At 45.7% G+C, this 12,575-nt stretch overlaps 1 protein-coding gene across 4 annotated transcripts in view; it reads left to right on the top strand.

Moving 5' to 3' along the window:
* The first annotated feature begins 4,249 nt into the window (after nt 1–4,249).
* ANXA4 (annexin A4) overlaps nt 4,250–12,575 on the top strand; it is a 75,305-nt gene continuing 66,979 nt past the window's right edge. Inside the window, exons 1-2 of one of the 4 annotated variants that reach the window (XM_086326210.1) lie at nt 6,826–8,842; nt 8,938–9,030. The gene's annotated coding sequence lies outside the window, so the exon portion shown is untranslated. Of the gene's footprint in view, nt 4,659–4,788; nt 5,513–6,825; nt 8,843–8,937; nt 9,031–12,575 lie in introns of those variants that run through there. The other 3 variants (XM_086326211.1, XM_086326209.1, XM_086326212.1) reach the window with 3 other exon arrangements.

The following is a 12,575-nucleotide window of genomic DNA, read 5'->3' as shown; positions in this document are numbered from 1 at the left end:
TCGATAAAGGACAGAAATGGCATGGACCTAACAGAACCAGAAGATATTAAGAAGAGATGGCAAGAATACACAGAAGAACTGTACAAAAAAGATCTTCACGACCCAGATAATCACGATGGTGTGATCACTCACCTAGAGCCAGACATCCTGGAATGTGAAGTCAAGTGGGCCTTAGAAAGCATCACTATGAACAAAGCTAGTGGAGGTGATGGAATTCCAGTTGAGTATTCCAAATCCTGAAAGATGATGCTATGAAAGTGCTGCACTCAATCTGCCAGAAAATGTGGAAAACTCAGCAGTGGCCACAGGACTGGAAAAGGTCAGTTTTCATTCCAATCCCAAAGAAAGGCAATGCCAAAGAATGCTCAAACTACCGCACAATTGCACTCATCTCACATGCTAGTAAAGTAATGCTCAAAATTCTCCAAGTCAGGCTTCAGCAATATGTGAACTGTGAACTTCTTGATGTTCAAGCTGGTTTTAGAAAAGGCAGAGGAACCAGAGATCAAAGTGCCAACATCCGCTGGATCATGGAAAAGCAAGAGAGTTCCAGAAAAACATCTATTTCTGATTTATTGACTATGCCAAAGCCTTTGACTATGTGGATCACAATCAACTGTGGAAAATTCTGAAAGAGATGGGAATACCAGGTCACCTGATCTGCCTCTTGAGAAATTTGTATGCAGGTCAGGAAGCAACAGTTAGAACTGGACATGGAACAACAGACTGGTTCCAAATAGGAAAAGGAGTCCGTCAAGGCTGTATATTGTCACCCTGCTTATTTAACTTATATGCAGAGTACATCATGAGAAACGCTGGACTGGAAGAAACACAAACTGGGATTAAGATTGCTGGGAGAAATATCAATAACCTCAGATATGCAGAGGACACCACCCTTATGGAAGAAAGTGAAGAGGAGCTCAAAAGCCTCTTGATGAAAGTGAAAGTGGAGAGTGACAAAGTTGGCTTAAAGCTCAACATTCAGAAAACGAAGATCATGGCATCTGGTCCCATCACTTCATGGGAAATAGATGGAGAAACAGTGGAAACAGTGTCAGACTTTATTTTTGGGGGGCTCCAAAATCACTGCAGATGGTGACTGCAGCCATGAAATTAAAAGACGCTTACTCCTTGGAAAGAAAGTTATGACCAACCTAGATAGCATATTCAAAAGCAGAGACATTACTTTGCCAACAAAGATTCGTCTAGTCAAGGCTATGGTTTTTCCTGTGGTCATGTATGGATGTGAGAGTTGGACTGTGAAGAAGGCTGAGCACCGAAGAATGATGCTTTTGAACTGTGGTGTTGGAGAAGACTCTTGAGAGTCCCTTGGACTGCAAGGAGATCCAACCAGTCCATTCTGAAGGAGATCAGCCCTGGGATTTCTTTGGAAGGAATGATGCTAAAGCTGAAACTCCAGTACTTTGGCCACCTCATGTGAAGAGCTGACTCATTGGAAAAGACTCTGATGCTGGGAGCAATTGGGGGCAGGAGGAGAAGGGGACGACAGAGGATGAGATGGCTGAATGGCATCACTGACTCGATGGCCGTGAGTCTGAGTGAAGTTGGTCGGGAGTTGGTGATGGACAGGGAGGCCTGGCGTGCTGCGATTTATGGGGTCGCAAAGAGTCAGACACGACTGAGTGACTGATCTGATCTGATATGATCTGATTCTGACTCATGTGAGGCCAAGTGACTTCTGTTGATGTCACACAAAACAGAGGAACTGCCAAGGCCTGTCCAAATTCAGACCTACAAAATCATGAGATGTAAGAAAATGGCCATCGATTTTAGTCATCAAAATCTGTGTAGTTTATTTGTCAGCCTTAGATAACCAGAACATCTTGACTATACCTTGTATGCCCCATTCCAGAGATCCTCTGCTTTATCCCTCCAGAAAATGTTTCCAATTTTCCACCCAAGTGGGAGAGAGCAGTGGCAACTGTGTCGTATTGGGAAGTATGTGGAGGAGATTCATTGCTTCCAGTACGTACTTAGGAAAATCCTCCTGTTTTTTGTCTTAATTACATACCTACTTTTAGAAGGACCTGGTGCAGCAATACCTGGGTTATCCTGGGTAAATCTATAAAATCATGTTGCTTCTTGGCTTTCCCTACTCCTGGCTTAGGAGTCAGTTTTCTCGGGTCTGCTAAGTCAATTATTACCTGCAGTATCTGCTTTCCAGTTTCCAAAAGTTAATTATTTTCCCTCTTTTGATTTGTGAGTTTTCTTAAATCTACTATTTAAAAAAAATGATTTAAGTACATTTGACTTACAATGTTGTGTTAATTTCTGTTGAACAGCAAAGTGATTCAGTTATACATATGCATATTCTTTTTCATATTGTTTCCATTATGGTTTATTACAGACAGGATATTGAATATAGTCCTTTATGCTATATAGTAGGACCTTGTTGTTTATCCATCTTATTTATATCTAATAGTTCACATCTCCTAATTCCAAACTTCCAATCCTTCCCTCTCCCAAACTCTTTCCACTTGACAGCCAAATGTCTGTTCTCTGTGAGTCTGTTTTCTGTTTTTTAGCTATGTTCATTGATATCATATTTTAGATTTCACATATAAGTGATATTATGTCTGTCTTTCTCTTTCTGACTTCACTTAGTATGATAATCTCTAGGTCCATTCATGTTGGTACAAATGGCATAGTTCACTCTTTTAAAAAAATCTACTATTGCTTGTGTCAGATTTCAAAGGAGGCAATGCATGTGCTCATTCTATCTTTAATCAGTTACTTTATTTGACTATGCTGGGTCTTAGTTGCGACACTCCAGATCTTCATTGTGCCATGTGGACTTTACTTGCAATGGGAAGTGAGGGGATGTGGGAAGGGGTAGGAGGAGTGGGGTTGGAGTGGGCATGGGGGATCTAGAGGATCTAGCTCCTGCATTGGGAGTGTGGAGTCTTAGCCACTGGACCACCAGTGAAGTCCCCTGCTGTCCTTAATTTAAAGGCTTCTTTGAGTCTTTAATTTCAATGATTATACTAATTTTTAAATACTCATAAAATGTTTTTAATAAAATAAAATAAAATAAAATACTTGAAGCTCAGGTGGCCTAGAAGCAAAGCCCAAGATATAGATTCTTGTGTAAGTGCTTTGTGAGGGGATATTCTCAGGAAAACCTATGAGTCAAACAGGATTGCACAAAGGGAAAAACAACACAGGAGTGGTTTCTGCAGAAATTTAGCCTCAGGCTAAGCCCATGGGAGCTCTGGAATAGGAAGGCTCTCATTGATCAGTCCTTGGCCTTTGGTATCCTATAAAGTTAGCACCGACTGTGGCTTCCCAACCCGGCATGAGGGCAGTCATGGGAAAGAAAAGGGCCGCTGTGAGTTGGGTACACCTGCCTAGTAAAGGTGATCTTGGCAGGGTGCATCTGTTCAATTTCTAACCTTTTATTTTTTACTTTTTAAGGAATAAGTAGTCTTTCTAATCCCTCTGAGAAAATGAATTAACCTTTTTTCATTCTTTTTCCACTGTTTGTCTTGTTAATTTAGTTTCTTCCACGTTAGTTCATAAACTGAAGTTCAGAAACTTCAGAGTATCAAGCAGAGGTGGGGGTGGAATCCAAATCAGTGTGGTTCCAAAACCCATGCCTTTAACCATATTAAGTCACCCTCTTTAGCTGCCTCTTCAGGAAATAATTTATCGTTACCTCTACAGCTATAAGGGTCCTAACAGTCATTAGATCTGTTGGATACAAAACACACTCTCCAAACCTTCCTGCTGCTGCTGCTAAGTCGCTTCAGTCGTGTCCGACTCTGTGCCACCCCATAGACGGTGGCCCACCAGGCTCCCCGTCCCTGGGATTCTCCAGGCAAGAACATTTCCTTCTCCAATGCATGAAAGGGAAAAGTGAAAGTGAAGTCGCTCAGTCGTATCCGACTCTTCGCGACCCCATGGTCTGCAGCCTACCAGGCTCCTCCGTCCATGCGATTTTCCGGGCAAGAGTACTGGAGTGGGGTGCCATTGCCTTCTCCACCAAAGCTTCCTACCTTCTGTTAAATAAAAGTCCGAATTTACTTATATACCCAATGGGTTCATTTTGCAAGCATTCACTGAGGACCTGCCATGAGCCAGCATGGTATTGGGTGTGTGTGCAATGACCACAGTCAGTGTCTTCAAGAAGCTCGAGTCCTGTAGGAGAGGCAGATACTAACATACAAGACTGTATAACAAGGGGTAGGGAGCTCGGCTTCAAGGCCGAACCTTGGAGCTACGGACCAGCAGCGAACCCAGGTAATTTATGAGTAAAGACAGAAAGCTCTGGAACTGCCCCAAACTCCCATTCCCAAAAGCTTCCCCAAGAAAGGGAACTCGGTTTTTCTCAAGGGAGAAGTGGAACGACTGGGAGATTCGCGGGAATGTAAATGTGCCGTTCCACTTTCCACTTCGCCATGAGAAAGTGCAGTGTCCCGGGGAGGAAGCTTTGACTCTGAGCGGCAATCCCGGCCGCGGTGGGAGCAGGGCGCAGGCAGGAGAGGCCCTGGGTGCGGGCCTCCTGGAGTGCAGGGGCGCCCGGGCACCCGCGATCTGATTCCCACTGCTCCGACTCGCGGGAACCCGGGGGGGCCGGCGATCTGGGATCCCGGCGGGGGACGAGCCAGAAGCGTCATCCCCAACTCTCCGGACTCCAGGTGCGCTTCGCCCGCGGAGGACTTTCCGGTCTCGTGAGCAGAGGGACAACCAGGAACTTAGGCTCAGTCTCCACCCCGAAGCGGGGCGGGTCCGTCCGGGATAAGACCCGCTGCCCGGCCCTGCCTGGTTGTGATCTCCGTGGCAGCAGAGAACGGGCGCCGTCCCATCTCGGCCTCTGGGGTAAGGGGGCCCCGGGCCGGTGGTCCTGGGCTCCAGAAGGGGTGCGGCAGCTCTGGAGGGCCTCGCGGGGGTGGCCGGTCGGGCGCCGCGCCCAGGCGGAGGTGCTGGCGCCGGCACAGGGTGGAGCCGGCCGGGACTCGCTCCCGGCGGGCGAGCGGGAGGCAGACACCGCCCGTATCCAGCCGCCCCTTGCAGAGGACCTCTGGAGCAGTGTGTGGAGCTTAGAATGTCAGAGGTCACTGCAGTTATTTATCGAGTTCATGTGCCAAGCGCTGTGCTGGATTTAGGAGTTACAAAGAAAGGATTGAGTAATATTCCCTGGAACTGACTCTAACACCCACGCTTTGCTTTTTTAATTCTTTCTTTACTCCTTTTAAGAAACTTACTCCTTTCTCCTGGTCTCTTACTCTTTCTCTCCTTGTGGAGCTAATGGCTTCAGTACAATGCCTGGCACATGGGAATCTGTTATTATTGTGAGATCCATGAACTGAGCCTGCGAATGGCCCAGTCTTACTCTATGGTCGTGGCTTTGACCAGCTGGAGACTCTGGAACCAAAGAGGTTATTGCTTTTCAACAATCTGCCCAACTGTAAGTGCTTCCCAAATTGATGAAAGTCTTCTGTAAGCTGTTGGGAGCGTGTGAGACCTGAGTAACCCACAGCTTTCAGGAAAAGTGAGTATCTGCCTCTCTTCAGTTGACAGTGGAAAGAATGAATAGGATTCTCCGCGCCCCCCCCCCACCCCCGTCTAAAATGATGCATCCCATTGCCCATCAATTCTAGAACCCTCCGCCTTCTCCTTATATTGCAGGTAACTCTGTTGATAGGGAAGCTCTAGCTCTTTAGTTGCCATGGAATTCTCAGATGACAGAGGTGGGAGAGCAAGCAACAGAGGAAGTGGGCAGGAATGAGGAAATGGGTATCCTTAGCCTGCGAGGACCGGCTGACTTCCCAGGGTGCTTTCTGATCAAGGCCAGGCTGCCTCCCTCAGCTTAGATCAGATTTGTTTTGCTTTGGGGATACACACGAGTGCAAACGCAGGCAGACATACACACAACTACTGGGTCAAAAATGCTGTGAATTTCCCTCCTAGATATGCTTGCATTTGGTTAGGGATATTTTTTGTCTGAAAGCTTTTTAGAGAGTAACGTGTAGTCAGGTCCAAGCAGGCCAGTCCTCAGTGTCTGAAGGGGATGACCACCTGGTCATTTCAAACTGTAGCTTGTGGCCCATTTCTCTTCTTATATCTGCAGCTCATCTGTTTTCCCAGCCCTTGTTCATCTGCTGATAGACTAAGCCTGCTCTTCTCCAAGGGAGATGGAGCTGAGGGGAGGCACTCGAGTAACAGATGTTGTGCCAAGGAGTACCTGATGATTCAGAATAAAGGAGAGGGTAGATTTTCCTTGGTTGTCCAATTTTATCCAGACATTTGAGGATAAAAACGCTTTTTATACTAAAACAATTACAAGTATATTTTGTGGTAGGATTCAAAATTTAAATACTTTCTTTATATAAAAGAATAAACTTCTAAAATTTTTGTTTGGACTTTGGGCTGTGAGTTGGCCCAAATGTAACCTTTGGGAGTTTGCTTTCACTGCAATGAGGGCTACTTATGGAGGCAGTTTGGTAGATGCTGCAGTGTCTTCCCTGGAAGGACTTTGAATAGCATGCTAATTGTGGCATGTAGGATCTTCATCACAACATGCGTGGCCTTTTGTTGTGGCACTCGGGCTCAACCTTGCAACGCACAGGTTTAGTTGCCCTGCAGCATGTGGGATCTTACTTCGCCAACCAGACATCAAACCTGTGCCCCTGCATTGGAAGACAAATTCTTAACCAGTGGACCATTAGGGAAGTCCCCTCATTTAATCTTTTTTTTTTTTTTCAACCTGAGGCAGGATTATTAAACTTGTTTTACAGAAGAGATCCCAAGGCTCCAAGTGGTGGTACAAGGGTTGGACTCCTTGCAAGAAGATTTAAATCCAGCTGCTGGATACTGGCTTCCCAGATGGCACAGTGGTAAAGAATCCACCTGCTAATACAGGAGACACAGGAGACTTGGGTTCAATCCCTGGGTCCAGAAGATCCCCTGGAGGAGGCAACGGCAACCCACTCTAGTATTCTGGCTTGAAAAATCCCATGGACAGAGGCGCCTGGCGGGCTACCGTCCATACGGTTGCAAAGAGTTGGACACAACTGAGCATGCATGTGTGCACGTGCACACACACACACACACACAGTGGATACTAAAGCCTGTTCCCTTAGCCTCCCTGCCTTACTGTGGCTCTATCAGTGCTTGGTTCAGAGAGATTTGGCATTTGGATTTTTAGCTTCCTGGTTTATAAACTAATCTTGACCAAATGTTTTTCTTTTCCTTTTCATTTTTCTTCTGGTCAAGCGGATGTGTAAACTATGGTGGGAAGAACTGGAGCTGGCAGTGGTGTGGGAATACAGGTTAACGGCCCTGGATTCAGGAGGGGCTTGGCTTGTGAATAAGGGAATCAGCTCACTCTTTGTGGCCCTGGGAAGAGCTGGGCAGGAGTGTTTTGGATGGCAGGTTCTGGTTAAATTTAAGGAAATGACTTTGGAAACCCACAGGCTGGATGGGTTTGGAGTTGGCAGGAGCTCTGTCACCAGAGATATCTGGGCAGAAGTCCCACAGCCCCTTTCTGATGGAGCTAGGAAGGGGAGAAGGCTAAACTAAGATGACTTCTAAAGCCATTGTCTCCAAACTTTGGGTGCATCCCCCTGGAAGCTTGCACAGCATACAGATTTTTGCCCCCAGCGTTCTGATGCAGTATGACAGGGTAGGACCCAGGAATCTGCCTGTTGTGTTGGTTTTATTGGGAGTAACTTGTTCAGTTATGTTTGAACTGGACAGAGAGCTTTGCTGTGGGAACCTGAACCACCACCTTTGAAGAATTTGTCTTAAATGTTCAAGATGCTTGAGATCAGTCAAATGCCTAGACACTGTGTTAAGAATTGCCCTGAAATTTGGCAGTGTGTTTCTCAAAATTTTAAAATCCATTGACTTGTGTTCCATCCATTTGAATACTAGGAATTTATCTGAAAGATATGGTTGGACATGCGCATGGAAGGGCCTTCAGTTGGTGGGCAGAATGTCAGTGGCCCCCACCAAATGGATAAAGGTTCATTTATTTATTATACAATGTGACAAATGCTATATATTCAAGGGTAAAATACCAAGACCCCATCCTTAGGGAGATAAGCAAATCAACAAATAAAAACTCATAGGACTGCATGAGAAGTGAATGCACTTCAATGCACTGTGCCTAGCCTGCCATAGAACTGAGGAGGTGCACCGAACCCCATCATGGGTGGTCAGAGAAGGCTTCTTGAAGGGGGAATGAGAATGATCTTGGAGGTGGGAATAGGAGAAGAAGGGCTTATGCACAGACATGGAGGAGAGCCATTCAGCCAGAGTAGGGCTAGTCCAGAGGCCAGAGCTTGAGGGCCCTCAGAAATTAACGTCATTCTGTGGGCCCTTGGGAGACAGGACCAATTATTGGGAGTTAGGTCTTAGAGATTCCAGGGATCCCATAGTATGAGTTGCTGGCCTAAGTTATAAATTCCTATTTTCTTCTGCATCTGCTTCTGTGTTTAGCACTGTTATAAGATCATGCTAGTGTGCATGCATTCTACATCGCTTCAGTCCTGTCCAGCTCTTTGTGACTCCGTGGACCGTAGCCCACAAGGCTCCTCTGTTCATGGGATTCTCTAGGCAAGAATACTGGAGTGGGTTGCCATGCCCTCCTCCAGAGGATCTTCCCAACCCAGGGATCGAACCTGCATCTCCTATGCCTCCTGCATTGGCAGGTGGGTTCTTTACCACTGGCGCCACCTGGGAAGCCGCCAGTTTTGTGATAGACGTTTGTAAATAAAAAGGAAACTCTGGGTACCAGGAAGGAAATCGAGGCAGAGATTCAGCCTTGGAGAAACAAGACTCCCAGCTTCCCTGTCCTACACCAGGCCAACTCTTCAAGGTTTGTCTTGGATGTAATCTGGGTGAGGGTCCTCCTCTGTGTGCCCTTGCCTCCCTGTGATCCCCCCACCACGCTTTATTTTTTCTTGATTACAGACTTGTGCCCTCCTCTCAGCTTTGAGCTCCTCTGAGATCAGGACCACAGAGCCCCATTCCTCTGGCCCATTGCCTAGTGAGCATTCACCAAAGGTGTGTGCTGAGTGCATGTGTGATTTTTCACGGCCTAGAAAATTTATTCCAACCTCTGAGCCCTACAGAATGATCCACTTGCTGAAAAAGTTTCTCTTTCTTTTTTTACCGCACTGCACAGCATTTGTCATTGGAGTTCCCCTATCATGGGTTGAACCTGCTCCCTCTATGCTGGAAACACAGAGGTCCAAATGACCCATTTTAAAAAATGATTGTTCCATTCTTTGTCTCCACTCCCATCATATCCTTAAACCAGCCAAACTCCGAACTTAATGCATTTGACCCTTAATGCATTTCCTGCCCAGTTGAAAAATCCACGTATCACTTTACACTTCCTACTTCCCTACTGCCTTATCCTTTGATCCTGGATATCTTGGGATCTACATCTGCAGATTCAACCAACTGTGGAAGGTGTAGTGGTGCAGTAGCATTTAGTGAAAAAAACTCAGGTATAAGTTGTCCTGGGGAAGTTCAAACCTGTATTGCTCAAAGGTCAGATATTCTGTTTTCCAAATAAGTCATATCAGTCATAATCAGAGAGAAAGCCTCATTTTTACTGTCTTTGCCTATGGACTCTTTGCTGTTAAAATCCTATGTGAGCCTTAATCAAATGAAATCTCTGACTCTCTTGGGTGGGGGAAGTGAGGTGGGATTACTTAGTCTGCAGTCTCTCCCTTCCTTGAAGTTCTAATGTTAATAGCTGCCCAGTGCTGCTTTGTCATTGGATTGGTTACATACTAGTTTTGTTTCTCTTACTGGCTTTCATGCTTCTTGAGAGCAAAATCATCTTCAACTTTGTTTCTTTCACAATGCCTCGTACCTGATAGGAGCAAAATAAACTTTTTTTTACAGTTATTTATTTGTTATTTTTGGCTGTGCTGGGTCTTCTTTGCTGTGTGGGCGTTTCTCTAGTTGCAAAGAGTGGGGCTACTCTTTAGTTGCGAAGCATGGGGTTCTCATCGCGGCGGCTTCTCTTGATGCAGAGACGGGCTCTAGGGCCTGTGGGCTTCAGTAGTTGAGGCTTCAGTAGCTCGGCCCTCAGGCTCCAGAGCACAGGTTTAGTAGTTGTGGTGCATGGGCTTCATTGTTCCTCAGGATGTGGGATTTTCCCAGATCTGGGATCGAATCCGGGTCTCCTGCATTGGCTGGCGGATTCTTTACCACTGAGCCACCAAGGAAGCCCTCAAATGTTTAAGTGAAGACGATGAGTGCCTGCACACACAGCAAGTGGCAGTTTTGAAACGAGGGGTCTCATGCAGAGACCACCTATTTGAGAGTCAGGGCTCAGAGCTGGATGTGAGAATAACCAGGACTGCATGTTGAAACTTAATTGAGTAAGGTCTCTGAGCCCCACCCAAGATTTACTGACTCAAGCTCTAGAGTCTGACATCCCCCAGATCTGTATTTCTAAACACTCTCCAGGGGATTTTTGTGCCCGCTAAAGTTTAAAAGCTTTTCCCAAGATACCATGCCAGCTGCCTTACCCTCTGTACTAATTAGGATCGTTTTGAAGCCATAGCTCCGGACACTTGAGTCATGCCTTCTGTGCTTAGCTGCTCAGTCATGTCCGACTTTTTGCGACCCAATGAACTGCAGCCTGCCAAGCTCCTCTGTTCATGGGATTCTCCAGGCAAGAATACTGGAGTGGGTTGCCATGCCCTCCATTGAATCTTCCCAACCCGATGATCAAACCCAGATCTCCCGCATTGCAGGCGGATTCTTTTCTGTCTGAGCCACCAGGGAAGCCCAAGAATACTGGAGTGGGTAGCCTATCCTTTCTGCAGGGGAACTTCCTAAGCCAGGAATTGAACTGGGGTCTCCTGCATTGAAGGTGGATTCTTTACCAGCTGAGCTACCAGGGAAGCCCAAGTCGTGCCTTCATCCAAGGCCAAAAGAAAGGGGGAAGTTGGTAGGCTGACTCAGTCATTTTAGCATGGGGAACACTCCTACTCCAAGCCTCCAGACAGGCTTGCCTTTACTTCTCAACCTCCGCAGTGTGTCACGTTACTACTCATAAACCACTGTGGCAGTTGGAATGGGCTTGCCTTGGACCAGTCATTCTTTCTTCCTAGGAAAGTCCCACTTCCCTGGTTTATCAAACTCAGTCCCTCAACTCATGAAGGTTCTCTCAATGAGGAAGGAGGATGTAATAGAGATTGATTGCTAATCCTGGCAGAAATCTTGCACAATAGTCTACCTCAGCTTGATGCCAGAATAAACTGGCTCCCACAGGTGGGGTTAGATCTTGAAGCAAGGACTGGAGCTCTGCCCTTGTTGTGGATTCGCAGCCTGCTAGCTCCTGGACTGAATGTGTGCCCTACAGCCTAGGCCAACACTCAAACGTGGGAGAAGACTGGAATCTGGAGTTTCACAGATCGTGTAAATTAACAGATCAGGCCTTCCAGGAGTAAGGTGTGCTTGCACTGGATGGTTTTGAGAACTCTACTATTCAAATAATCTTTGGCAGACATATATCCTGAATCATATTTATGCATAACTATGTACACATGCATGTGTATAACATATTAAAAGATGTTAATGTTATGACTCCCCCCTTCTATTAACAAAATTTTGCTCATTTTTTTCCCTATTACCTTATTCTTTTTTAAAGATTTTTAAAAATATGGACCATTTTTTAAAGTCTTTATTGAATTTTGTTAACATTATTACTTATGTTTTTGGTTTTTTGGCCCAGAGGCATTTGGGCTCTTAGCTTCCCCACCAGGGATGGAACACATATCCCCTGCATTGGAAGGCAAAGTCGTAACCTCTGGACCACCAGGGAAATCCCCCATTACCTTACTGTTGGTGAAGAATCATGAATGAGAACCTCCACTTATGAAATGCCCATGGGGTGGTTTGGGAACCTTTTAGGTATCTGTAGTTGGAATCTAGAATCATTACTCTAGAGCAGTGGTTATCAAATCTGAGAATGCATCAGAATCATGTGGGGGAGCCTCTTAACTCTACCTCCAGAGTTTTGGATTCTGTAGGTCTGAGGTTGGGCCTATGAATTTACACTTTTAACAAATTCCCAGTTGATGGTGATGTTCCTGGTCATGGAACCACACTTTCACAACCACTTAGTTGTAGTAACTTCTTTTAGGTTGAAATACTGGTCTGGATATAATGAAAATATAAACATAGGGGAATTTTAATCATGCACACGGGATCTTCTACCTTTTTCAGATTCTTTTGTGCTCCCTATTAAAGTTGCCTGTGACCTCCTCACTGGGGCCATGCTTTGGGTGGACTTGATTCCCTGGGTTTTCTATACGTTGGTGAATCTGAGGAAGGCTTATACCTCAGAGGTGAGAAGACGGAGCGACACCCACACACTCTCCCTCCAGGCTGAACATTCATGGTGGCCTTAAATATTGGTCTTAAAACCCTGCTTTTACCTTAAGAAAGAGTGAATTTCTGATAGGGACTCAAACATAGTTGAACTTTGCGAACATTATGCCAAGTGAAATAATCTAGACACAAAAGAACAAATATATCGTTCCACCTATATAGGATAAAATTCAAATTCATAGAGACAGAAA

The sequence above is a fragment of the Bos grunniens genome, chromosome 11 (genome assembly GCF_055505025.1).
Source record: "Bos grunniens cultivar Pamir isolate PY7600 chromosome 11, Bosgru_T2T1.0, whole genome shotgun sequence".
Lineage (NCBI taxonomy): Eukaryota > Metazoa > Chordata > Mammalia > Artiodactyla > Bovidae > Bos > Bos grunniens.
The sequence above is the reverse complement of the archived record's forward strand: the minus strand, read 5'-3'. Positions and strand labels throughout refer to the sequence as shown.